The 15,728-nt window shown below is 34.4% G+C and overlaps 1 long non-coding RNA gene across 3 annotated transcripts; it reads right to left on the bottom strand.

Moving 5' to 3' along the window:
• Positions 1 to 437: 437 nt before the first annotated feature.
• Positions 438 to 13,934, bottom strand: LOC144422033 (uncharacterized). 3 transcript variants are annotated; one of them, XR_013475111.1, is made up of 5 exons: positions 13,789 to 13,886; positions 1,752 to 1,868; positions 1,445 to 1,526; positions 1,155 to 1,215; positions 438 to 760 (listed from the first exon to the last, which is right to left on the bottom strand). It is a non-coding gene; the product is annotated as an uncharacterized LOC144422033 (long non-coding RNA). The 3 variants fall into 3 exon arrangements; XR_013475110.1 differs by lacking the exon at positions 13,789 to 13,886 and adding an exon at positions 2,133 to 2,247; XR_013475112.1 differs by lacking the exons at positions 438 to 760; positions 1,155 to 1,215; positions 1,445 to 1,526; positions 1,752 to 1,868 and adding exons at positions 12,111 to 12,433; positions 12,809 to 12,869; positions 13,123 to 13,186; positions 13,413 to 13,504 and having other exon boundaries at positions 13,789 to 13,934.
• Positions 13,935 to 15,728: the final 1,794 nt, after the last annotated feature.

The raw sequence follows: 15,728 nt of genomic DNA, 5'->3' as shown, positions 1-15,728 counted from the left end.
GTTAGTATATAGGCTTACTGTTCATTGGGCACCCGCTCGATTAGGTGGCGCAAATTCACAAAGTATAATCTGGAGAAAAACAGCAAACACCACGAAACCCATATACGCGCGAAAGAATATAGAAATAATATGCTTCTAGGAAACTCTTCAATCTACCACTATTACTAAAAAAATTTGAAGAAAGATTTGGCTCTGAATCTAAATAAGAGAGTAAATTTTCCCCGGTATTTTTTATTCACTGGGTTCGCGAAAAATTCATGCCAAAAACCCCATGAAAACTGGAACACAATTGACTCGAACACATTGATCTCAGCATTTCTGTAAAGGTTGTTTTGGTGGTTTTCGGGTTTCGACTTCAATGACATTTAAGACAATTATATGTCCGGGTACTGTCTGTTCATATTCAAACCAAAGCTTTCATTCTGAGTAATACAAAATTATGTTCCAGCTTTTATTATCCCAAGAAATACTTGGATACAAAGCAGCATGCGTGATATGATAGCAAAAAGAGAAACATTGCGTCAGAATATGTGATCAAATTAGGTTTAGTTAGTTCAGATATTTTATGCCGAATTTCCTCTGTATTAATACGTAGATATATATTCATTACTGAAAACTCTCTTTGAATATTTTAAATAATCAAAATCTGAAAAAAGTTGTCTGTTCGTTCGTTCTTCCTCTACTCTGTGCTATCATTCAACGTTTGAAGATTATTCCAAATCTTCTACGGATTGAGCAATTTCAAAGTCGTTGAATTCATCTGAAATTAACATAAAATTATAAGTGATTCTCTTCTATCATGTCAAAATCATATGTGATTTGCTTGACTTGATGAATGAATGAACAATAGCTTGATGAACTAATATCACATCACTAATATCATATCATATCACATAATTCTGGAGAGTATCTCATTTTACCAATATGTTTGCGACACGACTACCTGATGCAAAAAGTACAGAGATTGTAGAGAAATAGAAATCTTTGATGTGTTGGGATAAAACCCCAGACGAAGAATGGTCAAAATGTCCAAACTGATTGATTAGTGCACATTGTTTTGTTACAAGAAACACCAATCGAAAATGTTGGACCAGCAAATCGAAGTTACACGGCCTTGTATATTTGAGTAGTTGCCAACAATTTATATTTCTTACCCTCATCCATATCTCTGATCGTTTTGATGGCCTCAAGCATTTGATCCATTTCAGCATCGTTCTTTGAAAAAATTAAAAATATTGCTATTCAATAATACCTAGTGCAATTTTAATATTAAAAATCAAAATTTAAAAATAAATTTGACTGTATATGACAAACAATAATATTCATACATACAACAACAACTTTATGTAAAAAAAATAATAAAAACAATTAAACTCTACATGGGGATGCTGAGAATTGGTTTTCCATGGATCCAACATTGCTAAACAAATATAATCATTCTCACCATTTCTCGTAAAGTCCGTACATCACCGACTGCTACTTTGAAAACAGTTTTAGCAGTATGTTTAATAACCTTTTTCACTGTTCTAAAATTGAACAATTGGAGAAAAATAAATGAATATATACCTATTTATTGTGCTGATATGAATTTTTGTCTTCAATCACATTGTCTTTAGGCATATCATTTATAAAGTGAAACATTCTATTTCAAATCACTAGAGTATTTTCACAGATTGTTTTGATTATATTTAACTGAATTCAAACTAATATTTAATTAGTTGATATCATTCACTTAATGAACCATAACTTACGGGTTTTGCACGGCCTTCTTGCAAATTTTCACAGTTTTCCCGAGCCAACCAGCGTCGCTATTGACGACGAACATTGCCACCAATAATAAAATGATTGCGAACTTCATTATTCTTTTTCTACGGATAGGATAAAGAATATTCAATATATTTTAAACAAAAAATTTTTTACATTTAAAACTATATATTTGGAAAACTGAAAATTTGGAAAAACCGAGTGCAGGTTAATTTCACCTTTAGCATTACTAAATAGCAATATAAAAATTAGACTACTGTATACATATTTAAATAAAAAAAATACTGTAGGATCGATATATATACATGTTTACATAAAAGATGCCACTCAATCCATTCACAATTTTAGAAACAAATTTAAAATCTCACCTGATATATCCTCGTCTTTAGAACAACGCTCGACAATTTTTTCCAAGTCAATAGTGCCCAAGTAGTGTTCTCACCTCTTTTATAAGGATTCTAGACAATCTGGTCGTAATCATAAACATATGAAATCCTCATTTTGTCAATAACTATACAATATTTGGACAGGAAGCACTTGTATTTAATATATCGTGTATATTGGTGTACAATCATTTAGAAAGAAACAATCAATAGAAAGCCCGAAATACTCACCATTTAAACCTCTAATTTACCCATTCGTTGTCGCTAACTTGCGGTAGGATTCTTGCAAAATCTATAACAATTTGTTGGGATGATAAAACATATGTGAGCACTTATCCTGTGTCATAAATTAATATGCAGCTTTTTTATGCTTAAATACAGAGAAAACTATGTATCGCAACATTTTCGTATAACTAAATCTCTATTTCAATGACTAACTAAAATCCCATTCATATAAACAATCAACTTTCGGTAGATTTCTTGTGAAGATTTTAACAACTTCGTTCGTATGAGGCAACATATGTGATCACTTAGCCTGTATGATAAATAAATTAATTTCCAGTTTAATGATGCTAAAATATTTGGGAACATTATGTATCGTAACATTTCCGTATAACTAAATCAGAGGTTCCCAACCGCCGGTCCACGAAGCCTTTTTAACGGTCCGCGAGAAATTTCATTTTGTTGATTTCCTGCCGTCTCAATCGCTTCATCGAAGCCGAAAAGACGAAGTTACGTTGGTTGATTACGCAATTTCTCTTCCGCCGTCATATTACTGCTGGATAAGTGCGGCATTAATCACCCGGCGACGTCTTGGCGCCGAATAATTACACTTTCTCTCCGTCAAATCTCGTAATATTCAGGGACCTGAATATCAGAATGCGATCTTTTTCCGTTCTGCATGCTTTTCTTCATTGATATTACTATCGATATAAAAGAATATTTCTCTGTTTAAACTAGAAAACAGCCAAGAACAGTAAAAAATTCCAGAACTTTGTCTTGACATTCAGCAAGATATAAACTTGTTGCGACCCTGCAGGTGGTCCACGAGACGCGCAACAAAATCATGGGCCGTTGTGATCTTTTTCAGGTGATGCACAGCAGAATTTCGACCCGGGTGCCAAGTTAGCGAAGACTTTATCATCGTAATATAAATCCATTTTGTTTGGGGCGTTGAACGAATATCCATCGCTAAGTAATCGAGCAATCAAACTGTTGTCCGAATATTCATTCAGGTACTTGTACGAAAAACTTTTTTATCACTAGATTTAGATAAAACGAAGCAAAGAAATCAGTCAGTCAGTCAGTAGTTTTTTTTATCCCATACCAAAATTACACAATGGATAAAAAAAAAAAACGGAGCATATATAACCAAAAAAACATTTCAGTGTGAAGGTAGACGCGATAAACCAGTGAAGGTTATCGAGCAGCGTCAGTCACCCTGAATCTAAAACTAAATCATAGAGAGAAAAATGTCAAACAAGATACTAGCAAAGGTCGTGAATAAGAAATAAAATAATAAAGTCGCAAGCCAGCCTTTTAACAAAATCGACTGTGAGCCACTGCAGAGCTACGTGTTGCAAAAGCCTTTCTTGATGCTTCGCTTGAAATCCTGTATTGGAAACGAAACAGCAGCAAATTCTCACTAAAGTTAATTGTGTTTATACATGATTTGGCATGTACATGTCTTTTGGTACTCCGGAAGTATGCGCACCAAGATGTCGCATTACCTGAAACCTAACCTGGTACAAAACCTAAGTTCAGGTTGTGCGCCATATTGGTGCGCATACTTCAGGAGGTCATGTCTTTTTATGTGAGATGTTTTCTGTGTGCCCTTTTACGCATGATGGGTGCCCAGCACTGTATTTTATTATGCAAATATATGCTATTATTTTATGTTCTACTTATTTCAATTTTTGCCTGGCATTGCGTGCCCGGCATTGCACTATATTACGCAAATATATGTTATTATTTTCTGTTTCACTCATTTCAATTTTTGCCGGTCCGCGAGTACATTTCATTTGATTTTACCGGTCTGCCAGGGTAGAAAGGTTGTGAACCACCGAACTAAATTTTTATTTCAATTACTGACTAAAATCCTATTAACACAAACAAATAGCCTCCGGTAGAATTCTTGTAAAACATATGTGATCCCTTATCCTGTGTCATGAATCAAATTTCCAGCTTTATGATGCTAAAATACTGGAGGAAACTATGTTTCGCAACATTTTCGTTAAACTAAATCTCTATTTCAATAGCTAACTAAAATGCCATTCACAGAAACAAATAATTTTGGGTAGAATTCCTGTAAAACTTCTAACAACTTCGTTCGGATGAGGAAACATATTTGAGCAGTTATCCTGTGTCATAAATTAACCGCCAGTTTTATTATGCAAAAATATTGGGGATCACTATGTATCATATCTAGGGCTGGGAATTTCAGGGAAAACACTTTAACCGTTAACCGGGTAAAATTAGCCCGTTAACCGCCGCGTTTGACGTAATAATTTTTAATTTCAGCTTGTTACGTCACAATGCTGATAAAGCAGTTTTGCGTGTTTTTATCTCGGTATCCCTTTTCAAAATTATTCATGAATCGAGATAGTTTCATGATTGCTCTGCTGCAAAAGATAGGCAGCGTGGTTCGGGCGTGTTGAAGTATTTTAGAAAACCTATTTCCGTTGTTGAACGTCATTTATGTGACAAATTATCAGTGTTCGATGTGCAAATTTTACTTCGAGATATATATCATATAAAGAAAAACAGCATCAGCTGCGCACTTGTTGTATGACATTGAATATCGAATTTTGCAATGAAATCGTGAACAATATATTTCGAAATCGACCGAAAACTGATTCTGAGTTCATCATTGTCAAATTTCCATAATCAGCAAACTTGGTACTTCCATTATTTTTCACATTTATCGAGTCCTTACCCACACAGTCAGTAATATTCTTTTAAATTAAATGCCCCAACAGATGAATTTTGCGACGACGTAATCATATTTGAATAAATTGTACCGTATGAAGATGATTTGTACCTGAGATGTCAGTTAACGGTTAAAATAAATCGTAATCGTTAACCATCTGAAATCGGTTAACCGGTTAACCATTCCCAGCCCTAAATTAATAACGTTTTCGTATAATTAATTCTGTATTTCAATAACTGGCTAAAATTCTTTTCATGGAAACAGATAGCTTTCGGTACAATTCTTGTAAAACTTTTAACAACTTCGTTCGGATAAGGAAACATATGTGATCACTTCTCCTGTGTCATAAATTAATTTCCAGTTTTATGATGCTAAAATACTGAGAAAACTATGTTTTGCAACATTTCCGTGTAACTATATTTCTATTCCAATAGCTAATTAAAATATCATTCACAGAAACAAATAATTTTGGGTAGAATTCTTGTAAAACTTTTAACAACTTCGTTCGGATGAGGAAACATATGTGATCACTTGGCCTGTGTCATAAATTAATTTTCAGTTTTATGATGCTAAAATACTAAGGAAAACTATGTATCATAATATTTCCATATAAATAAATCTCTATGCCACTAACTAAAATACCATTCATAGAAAAAAATTAATATTTTAATATAGCACATTGGCAGATGTCATAGTAATTGGAATCTTCGCCGTAGCCGGGTTCAAATACCCTACCCAATCATATGACAATGTGAGTGTCAGTTTGAAGGGTGATATCATAGCTGACTTGATGCCAAAAAAATTATCAGGTTATGAAATGATTTTTATCCAAAATTGAAATGACTCTAGTAGTTGAATAAACCTTGCGGTTTATAAAAAAAATGTAAACAGCAAGGGTAAATGAGCTCTTTCCATTCTTTAGAAAAATCAAACACTGTTTGTTGAGCATAACTTGAGTTTTTAGGCATTTCACAACTAACACTTTAGTTAATACAAGTTACAGTCAGGTAGCAATATTTTCTCTATATCACTCCATATCGAGGCGTCATTCACTTCAGCAGAAATAAAAACTCTTTTCATTGCGAGTGAAATTTAAACTATAGAATGTTTGGGTTTTTCCAGAATCCAGATGTACATTTACGGAAATATTATGATAGATAAATCCTACATTACCTTGTAATCATTTAAATGAAAATATAAAACGTAATTGATGTCACGCATTAATTATTTTAATTATCATATTAACAAAAAGTTAGCATATCATTTCCAGAATTCCAAGGAACATCACAGGCTTGTCCATGAGACATATTTTTCTGTCCCATTCCATAGCAATTAAATAAAATGTCAATAAATATTGTTAAATTTAGGTTTAGCGTCTAATAAATAGGACTACGTGTACGAAAAGACATGCAAAACAACAAAATTTAGGGACTTTGTTAAATTTATATTCATAACTTTTTTACATGTGTCCATCAGCCCCATCACGAATTATATTGTTAATGCTGAATATATTTTGCTCTTTATAACTTACAAGAGAGTTATGCTCAAATATATGGACACGAAGTCCATAACGAAATGTTTTACCATCATTTCCCCGAAAATCATACGGTTTTCGTGTCCTACGTGCCCATGGGAAATACAAATGTATGCAGTATCATCCCATCTCAAGCCTGGAAATTCAGCAATAAGGAATATTGCAAAATACTGGTTTCTTTATGGAGTAATTATAGTTTTTTATAAATTGTCTATTTTAGTACGAATACGCATCAATAAGCCTGTTGGGAGTTCCCCAAGTATGTGCACCAGGATGGCGCACAACCTAAACGAAGTATGTGTACCAGGTTAGAATTCAGGTTGTGCGTATATTTATTATTGAAAGACTTTTTGATGGGATTTGGTGAAACGAGTGTTTCGGGTGTTGGTGTTACATTTGGTTTGACCACTTATGAAAAATTTAAATGAACAACTTCTACAGTGGCAAATTGAAAAAAAGAAAAAACACTCAAGACTCAAATTCCCCTGTCTCGCCTATATCTGTGTGAGTTTGCGTACGAGATGTTTTCCAAGAAGAAGTTGACTACAAATCTCTGCTACTTTATATATAAAATACTGATATATTAAATGTCAGAGGTATTATTTTTAAATGACTCCAATTGGGAGCACAAGAATATCGATATTGATTGGTATACTACAAAGAGAATATTTCGCTACCAATTCGTGGAATTTTCAAAATTGCCAATTAATATTAAAGCTGACAATCTTCGTGTTCAGCATGTCAAACTTAGAACAATTAGAGTACAAATTAAAATACAGAACTTTCAACTATCCTGTTACTGCAAAATATAGCTTGAACCTAGTCAAGAACACATTATATCTTCACTCAAGAAATGTACGGCATGTAAAAAATCATGTATCTCAGGCCTAAATTTTGAGAGCAAAAAAATGATGTATAAGATATGCCCGAGAGCCACTATCCTCCGAATGTGAGCGCGCCACCTCGCGTATGCTGATTGAAAATGTTATGTTTCCTGTGTGGAACCAATTTTACGCTGCAAAAAATAAACGGAAGTTATGCTAATGTGACAGAGGTTATATATAAGCAATGCTTATTCGCGACTATGAGCATAAATATACAGCAAATGTATATTATACATGCTTCCTTTATTTCATCTGTCCTAGAAGTAGAACACTATCTAAAATCATCGTGAAAAAAAAAAACCAGAAAGCAATGCCCAAATATACGGACACGAAAGTTAGATTACAACGTCTAAAACCTAACTAAGAATAAACTTATCCTTTTTTAACGGCATTCTTCCATACGCTATTGTTTGATGGATAGCTATCTAGGGCGTTTGTTTTATATATTTCAATATGAGGGCAATCTTGCAATCGGAGAAGTGAGCAATCGGATATTTATCTAGGCAGTGCAACGTCAAATTTACTAAACAGTTGTTAGATAATTACAGCATGCTATAGAAATAAATTTAAATAAGTAGAATATGCCTCATTTTGCCTCAATCAAAATTCTGTTTTTCTGCTTCGTTGTCATATATATATTAGTGTTTCTTAATATTCATTTTTGTATTTGCTCGCTTATATTCCATAACTTTGTCAAATGGGGCGCACGGAAATGACTTGCCGTTTCCAAAGCAGTCCTATTGGAAACTTCCTTCATTTTAGACCCAAAAATTTGACATTTGTTCACTGGTTAGGAATAAAAGTAATTTTGTCCACAACTAAACTTTCACCCAACTACAAGGTTAGCAGCAATAATAACAACAATTGAGCAAAACGATCAATATGATCACCTCGTCTCCAAAAACAGTAGGGCAATACCCAAATATAGGGACAAGAATGGTGCGAACCAAAAATTGATTTTGAAATTTAAACAAGTGTCGATTGACCTGATAAAAATGAGCGTCGAAAAAGTCTCAATATAAAGGGTTTTGACGATCGGTATCATTTGAGCATGGATGTCATGATTTTGGCGCATCAAACGCGGAACCAGCGCAAGGTGCGCAATTTTTAATTTTAATGACGTCATCGCACACAAAACGAATACCTGCAGCATAGAGCTCACAAAAAATTTTTGAAACTAATAAAAGTAATTTCCTTTTTGCGACAAATAGCGATTTTTATTCAAAAATACATGATATCGATTCAGAGATGTCAATATACCTGGATTAGAATGTACGACCTGTTTTGATTTCAACGGGGGAGGCACATGCCATGGTTGATCGATTTAAAATTCCAACCGCCAGTCGCTCTTAGTTTCATCCATAAAGAAAAACGAATAGGGTTCGATACTTCGCTGTGCGTTTCATACTCGTCATTACACACATAATATCCAGGTTGACTCAATATTCATTGAAACTTCCAGCGCAACGGGAAATACACACCACCATGAATAAGACCATTGGTTTATACATCTTGGTTTATTTATCACGACGACACATCACTTCAGAGTCCAAACGTACATTTGTAATAGCGTTTATTTATTTCATAACGCATATTCTCATAATGTTTCAGTTGATGGTGTTATAATCTCATTATGTTTATTTGAGTAATGAATTTGATATTAACTAGTCAGTATTTTGTAAAATAAACTCATGCCTTTATACGTACGCATGTTGGGTGCCCAGCACTGTATTTTATTGTGCAAATATATGCTATTATTTTATGTTCCACACCTTTCAATTTTTGCCCTGCGCGTTATTTAATAGTTCTTCTTCATGTGAAATATGTTTGAGGGTGCCATTTTTTCTCTAGAAGCGTAGAGAGTGCCCGACATTGCGCTATATTACGCAAATATGTTATTATTTTCTGTTCCACTCATTTCAATTTTTGCCGGACCGCGAGTACATTTCATCTGACTTTACCGGTCCGCCAGGGTAGAAAGGTTGTGGACCACTGAACTAATTCTTTATTCCAATTACTGACTATAATCCTATTCACACAAACAAATAGCTTCCGGTAGATTTCTTGTAAAACATATGTGATCTCTAATCCTGTGTCATAAATTAAATTTCCAGCTTTATGATGCTAAAATACTGGAGGAAACTATGTTTCGCAACATTTCCGTTAAACTAAATCTCTATTCCAATAGCTAACTAAAATACCATTCACAGAAACGAATAATTTTGTGTAGAATTCTTGTGAAATTAAATAACTTGGCATAATTGGTTTCACACACCCTATCCAATTCTTTACGACGTGAGTGTCAGTTTTAAAAGGTAATACCATAGCAGAGTAATTTGATTCATGATGTCAATAATTGCATTGAGATAATGATGAGATTTTAAAAATAATGTTCTTTCAAAGTTGGAATGACTCCCGTGGTTGCCTGTAAGATTGCGGTTTATGACGAATGTAAACAGGGATGAGAATCCTATAGTATAGATCAGGGGTCACCAACCTTTTCGAAGCCGAGGGCTACTTTTTGGGTACAGATTAAGCTGCGGGCTACCAGTTTAATGTACACTTCTAAAAAAATCAGTTGCTCGATTAAGCTTCAATTATTGATATAATTACTGGTATTTAGTGAAGTATAGACACTAATAAACTTTAGGATTCTTCAGGAAATCAAACGATTATCACAACGTTGCAAATAAATTTCTATCAATTACACTTGTATTTCAAAACTGAGTGTTTTCAAATTGATTTTCAACACTCTGCACAAGTCTAAGATAAAATGGACTTAACAGTTGTACTATCGAATGTTGCAGAGTATTATACTCCGACGTGTAGCTTGACACTGTAACTCTGATGGAGTCTTGCATATTTTCATCAGTGAGGCGTGTTCCATGTTTGTTCTTGGTGGAGTGAGTCGCGGCGCTATGGCCCATCGTGTTAAGCGTTAGGTTCGCAGGTTAGAATCCCATGCGGGGATTGTTATGTGCAGCAAAAGGATTGCTGGACTCCTCGCCGCCGTAGGGTAGTTCACGTAACCGCTGGTCGGTTAAGGCTTCCTTCGCCATCAAGTTCAGGCTTTCGGAAACAAATAACTAACTAATTCCATACCCGACATCGAATGGTAACTGGCGAGAAGCCGTGGTTTATCATATGGTTAAGCCGTCCTATCGGCTATCTTCTCCCCCGGGATAAATATGTAAATCTCCTATTCTGAATTTATGTCAAAAATGTTGATTAGAAAGGATAGGTTGAAACAAACGATGGTCTCGTAAAATAGGATTACTGTATGATTTGAATCGCGAGATTTTTTCTGTCAGTACTGTGCTGACCAGTGGGTAGTTAGCGCGAAAGATTACGTGTCAAGATGTGAAATATCTCTCCGCTTTGCCGTCGCTAAAATCGCCCCACTAATGAGACACACGCAGGCTGTTTTCATGGTGGTATAAATATATCCACCTCCCATTCATCGTGAAAATGATGGATTTTTCTTTGGAATCAATAATTGTATTATTACTGCTAACCAACGGACAGGAAAAGTGATGTCAGTGTGATGTCATAATTGGCCCGTCACATTACTGAGGTCAAATAAAAATAAGGTTGATGGTTACAATAATTTATATAGTGCCATTTCTAGTTCCCATATAAGTGTGATTTATACTAAAATAGCAGGACAAAATATAATTGATGTAGCTTACTTAAAAGAGACTTTATTAAGCTTAGTTTGGAACAGACCTGCGGGCGACTAATATGGTCTTCGCGGGCGACTTGGTGCCCGCGGGCAACGCGTTGGTGACCCTTGGTATAGATGTTCGAAACCTAAGTTCGTGGAAGCCTTTTTTCCGTTATGAAGAGTTTGGATCCTTACATTAAATGAAGATATAGAAAAACTTTGCACGTTCCAGTGATTGTTTGCATGTTTTAGCTTGATACATGACAAGTAATATTCAATATGTTTGCACAATAAAAATGTTTATATTTTGTGTTGTCCTGTTTACTTAATCGTGGCACTATTGTGACCCGCGAACAATGCAAAAATACTTTTTTGACCCCCGAAGCCGACAACACTGGACCCCCCTGCTGATATAGTTTTTTCGTTCCCATAGACTCATATGCCCTGATCCAACTATTGTAAAACTGAAACAGAAGAGCAATGCTCGCTCAAAAGACGTACAAAAATACCGGTTACGTTAATATATAGACTTACTGTTCATTGGGCACCCGCTCGATTAGGTGGCGCAATTTCACAAAGTATGATCTGGAGAAAAACAGCAAACACCACAAAACCCATATACGCGCAAAAGAATTTAGAAATAATATGCTTCTAGGAAACTCTTTAATCTACTACTATTAATTAAAAATTTGAAAAAAGATTTGGCTTTGGATCTAAACAAGAAGGTAAATTTTTGCCGGTATTTTTTGTTCACTGGGTTCACGAAAAATTTATGACAAAAACCCCATGAAAACTGGAACACAATTGACTCGAATACATTGATCTCAGCATTTCTGTAAAAGTTGTTTTGGTGGTTTTCGGGTTTCGACTTGAATGTCATTTGAGACAATTATATGTGCGGGTACTGTCTGTTCGTTTTCAAACAAAAGCTTTCATTCTGAGTAACACAAAATTATGTTCCAGCTTTTATTATATCAAGAAATACTTGGATACAAAGCAGCATGCGTGATATGATAGCAAAAAAAAAAACATTGCGTCAGAATATGTGATCAAATTAGGTTTAGTCAGTTCAGATATTTTATGCCAAATTTCCTCTGTATTAATACGTAGATATATATTCATTACTGAAAACTCTCTTTGAATATTTTAAATAATCAAAATCTGAAAAAAGTTGTCTGTTCGTTCGTTTTTCCTCTACTCTGTGCTATCATTCAACGTTTGAAGATTATTCCAAATCTTCTACGGATTGAGCATTTTCAAAGTCGTTGAATTCATCTAAAATTAACATGAAATTATAAGTGATTCTCTTGTATCATGTCAAAATCATATGTGATTTGCTTGACTTAATGAATGAATGAATAATAGCTTGATGAACTAATATCATATCACATAATTCTGGAGAGTATCTCATTTTACTAATATGTTTGCGACACGACTACATGATGCAAAAAGTACAGAGATTGTAGAGAAATAGAAATCTTCGATGTGTTGGGATAAAACCCCAAGCGAAGAATGGTCAAAATGTCCAAACTGATTGATTAGTGCACATTGTTTTGTTACAAGAAACACCAATCGAAAATTTTGGACCAGCAAATCAAAGTTACACGGCCTTGTATATTTGAGTAGTTGCCAACAATTTATATTTCTTACCCTCATCCATATCTCTGATCATTTTGACGGCCTCAAGCATTTGATCCATTTCAGCATCGTTCTTTGAAAAAATGGAAAATATTGCTATTCAATAATATCTAGTGCTATTTTAATATTAAAAGTCGAAATTTTGAAATAAATTTGACTGTATATGACAAACAATAATACGAATACATACAACAACAACTTCATGTGAAAAAATATTAAAAACGATGAAACTCTACATGGGGATGCTGAGAATTGGTTTCCCACGAATACCGCTATCCAACATTGCTGAACAATGTCCGTTCCCAAACAAATGTAAACATTATTACCATTTCTCGTAAAGTCCGTACATCACCAACTATGAAAGCAGCACCATTTTTGAGAACCTTTTTCCTAAAGTTAAACAATCAGAGAAAAATAAATAAATATAAAACTATTTATTGCGCTAATATGAATTTTTGTCTTCAATCACATTGTCTTTAGGCATATCATTTATAAAGTGAAACATTCTATTTCAAATCACTAGAGTATTTTCCACAGATTGTTTTGATTAAATTTAACTAAATTCAAACTAATATTTAATTAGTTAATATCATCAACTTAATGAACCATAACTTACGGGTGTGTCAGGACCTTCCCCAACCAACCAGCGTCGCTGTTGACGACAAACATTGCCACCAATATTAAAATGATTGCGGACTTCATTATTCTCTTTATACGGATAGGATAAAGAATAATAAATACATTTTAAACAAAAAAATTTATACATTGAAACACTGTTCAGTGGGATTCCAGCATTTCTTTTTTTTAATACACAATTTCAGAAAAACAGAGTGCAGATTAATTTCAACTTGAGCATTAGTGAATAGCAATATATAAATTAGACTATACATATATAAATGAATAAAATATTGTAGGATCGATATATATACATGTTTACATAAAAGATGCCACTCAATCCATTCACAATTTTAGAAACAAATTAAAAATTTCACCTGATTTATCCTCGTCTTTAGAACAACGCTCGACAATTTTTTCCAAGTCAATAGTGCCCAAGTAGTGTTCTCACCTCTTTTATAAGGATTCTAGACGATCTGGGCCTAATCATAAACATATGGAATCCTCATTTTGTCAATAACTATACAATATTTGGACAGGAAGCACTTGTATTTAATATATCGTGTATACTGATGTACAATCATATAGAAAGAAAGAATCAATAGAAAGCCCGAAATACTCACCATTTAAACCTCTAATTTACCCATTCGTTATCGCTAACTTGTGGTAGGATTCTTGCAAAATCTATAACAATTTGTTGGGATGATAAAACATATGTGAGCACTTATCCTGTGTCATAAATTAGTATGCAGCTGTTTTATGCTTAAATACAGAGAAAACTATGCATCGCAACATTTTCGTATAACTAAATCTTTATTTCAATGACTAACTGAAATCTCCTTCATATAAACAATCAACTTTCGGTAGAATTCTTGTGAAGATTTTAACAACTTCGATCGGATGAGGCAACATATGTGATCACTTAGCCTGTATGATAAATAAATTAATTTCTAGTTTAATGATGCTAAAATATTAGGGAACATTATGTATCGTAACATTTCAGTATAACTAAATCATAGGTTTCCAACCGCCGGTCCGCGAAGCTTTTTTACCGATCCGCGAAAAATTTCATTTTGTTGATTTTCTGCCGTCTCAATCGTTTCATCACTACCGAAAAGACGAAGTTACGTTGGTTTATTACGCAATTTCTCTTCCGCCGTCAAATTACTGTTTGATAAGTGCGGTATTAATCGCCCGGCGCCGTCTTGGCGCCGAATAATTACAAGTTTCGCTTTTTCGGTGCCGATTCATCGCGAAATCGCTCCGTCAGATCTCAGAAGATTCAGAGACCTGAATATCAGAATGCGTCCGTTCTGCATGATTTTTCGTTAATATTACTATCCAAATAAAAGAATATGGATATTTCTTTGTTTAAACTGGAAAACAGCAAAGAACAGTAAAATATTCCAAAACTTTGTTTTGCATCCAGCAAGATATAAACTTGTTGCGACCCTACAGGTGGTCCACGAGACGCGCAACAAAATCATGGGCCGTTGTGATCTTTTTCAGGTGATGCACAGCAGAATTTTGACCGGGGTGCCAAGTTAGCAAAGACTTTATCATCGTATATAAAACCATTTTGTTTGGGGCGTTGAACGAATATCCATCGCTAAGTAATCGAGCAATAAAACTGTTGTCCGAATATTCAACCAGGTACTTGTACGAAAAACTTTTTTATCACTAGATTTAAATAAAACGAAGCAAAGAAATCAGTCGGTCAGTCAGTAGTTTATTTTATCACATACCAAAAGTACACAATGGATAAAAATAAAATACGGAGCATATATAACCAAAAATACATTTCAGTGTGAAAGGAGACGCTATAAACCAGTGAAGGTTATCGAGCAGCGTCACCCTGAGGGAGTGAGTCGAAAATTAAATCATAGACAGAAAAATGTCAAACAAGATACTAGCAAAAGTCGTGAAGAAATAAAATAATAAAGCCGTAAGCCAGCCTTTTAGCAAAATCGACTGTGAGCCACTGCAGAACTACGTGTTGCAAAACCCTTTCTTGATGCTTCGTTTGAAAGCCTGTATTGGAAACGAAACAGCAGCAAATTCTCACTAAAGGTAATTGTGTTTGTACATGATTTGACATGTATATGTCTTTTGGTACTCCGGAAGTATGCGCACCAAGATGTCGCATTACCTGAATCCTAACCTGGTACAAAACCTAAGTTCATGTTGTGCGCCATATTGATGCGCATACTTCAGGAGGTCCTGTCTTTTTATGTGAGATGTTTTCTGTGTGCCTTTTTACGCATGATGGGTGCCCAGCACTGTATTTTATTATGCAAATATATGCTATTATTTTATG

This window comes from Styela clava, chromosome 4 (assembly GCF_964204865.1).
Source record: "Styela clava chromosome 4, kaStyClav1.hap1.2, whole genome shotgun sequence".
NCBI lineage: Eukaryota > Metazoa > Chordata > Ascidiacea > Stolidobranchia > Styelidae > Styela > Styela clava.
The sequence above is the reverse complement of the archived record's forward strand: the minus strand, read 5'-3'. Positions and strand labels throughout refer to the sequence as shown.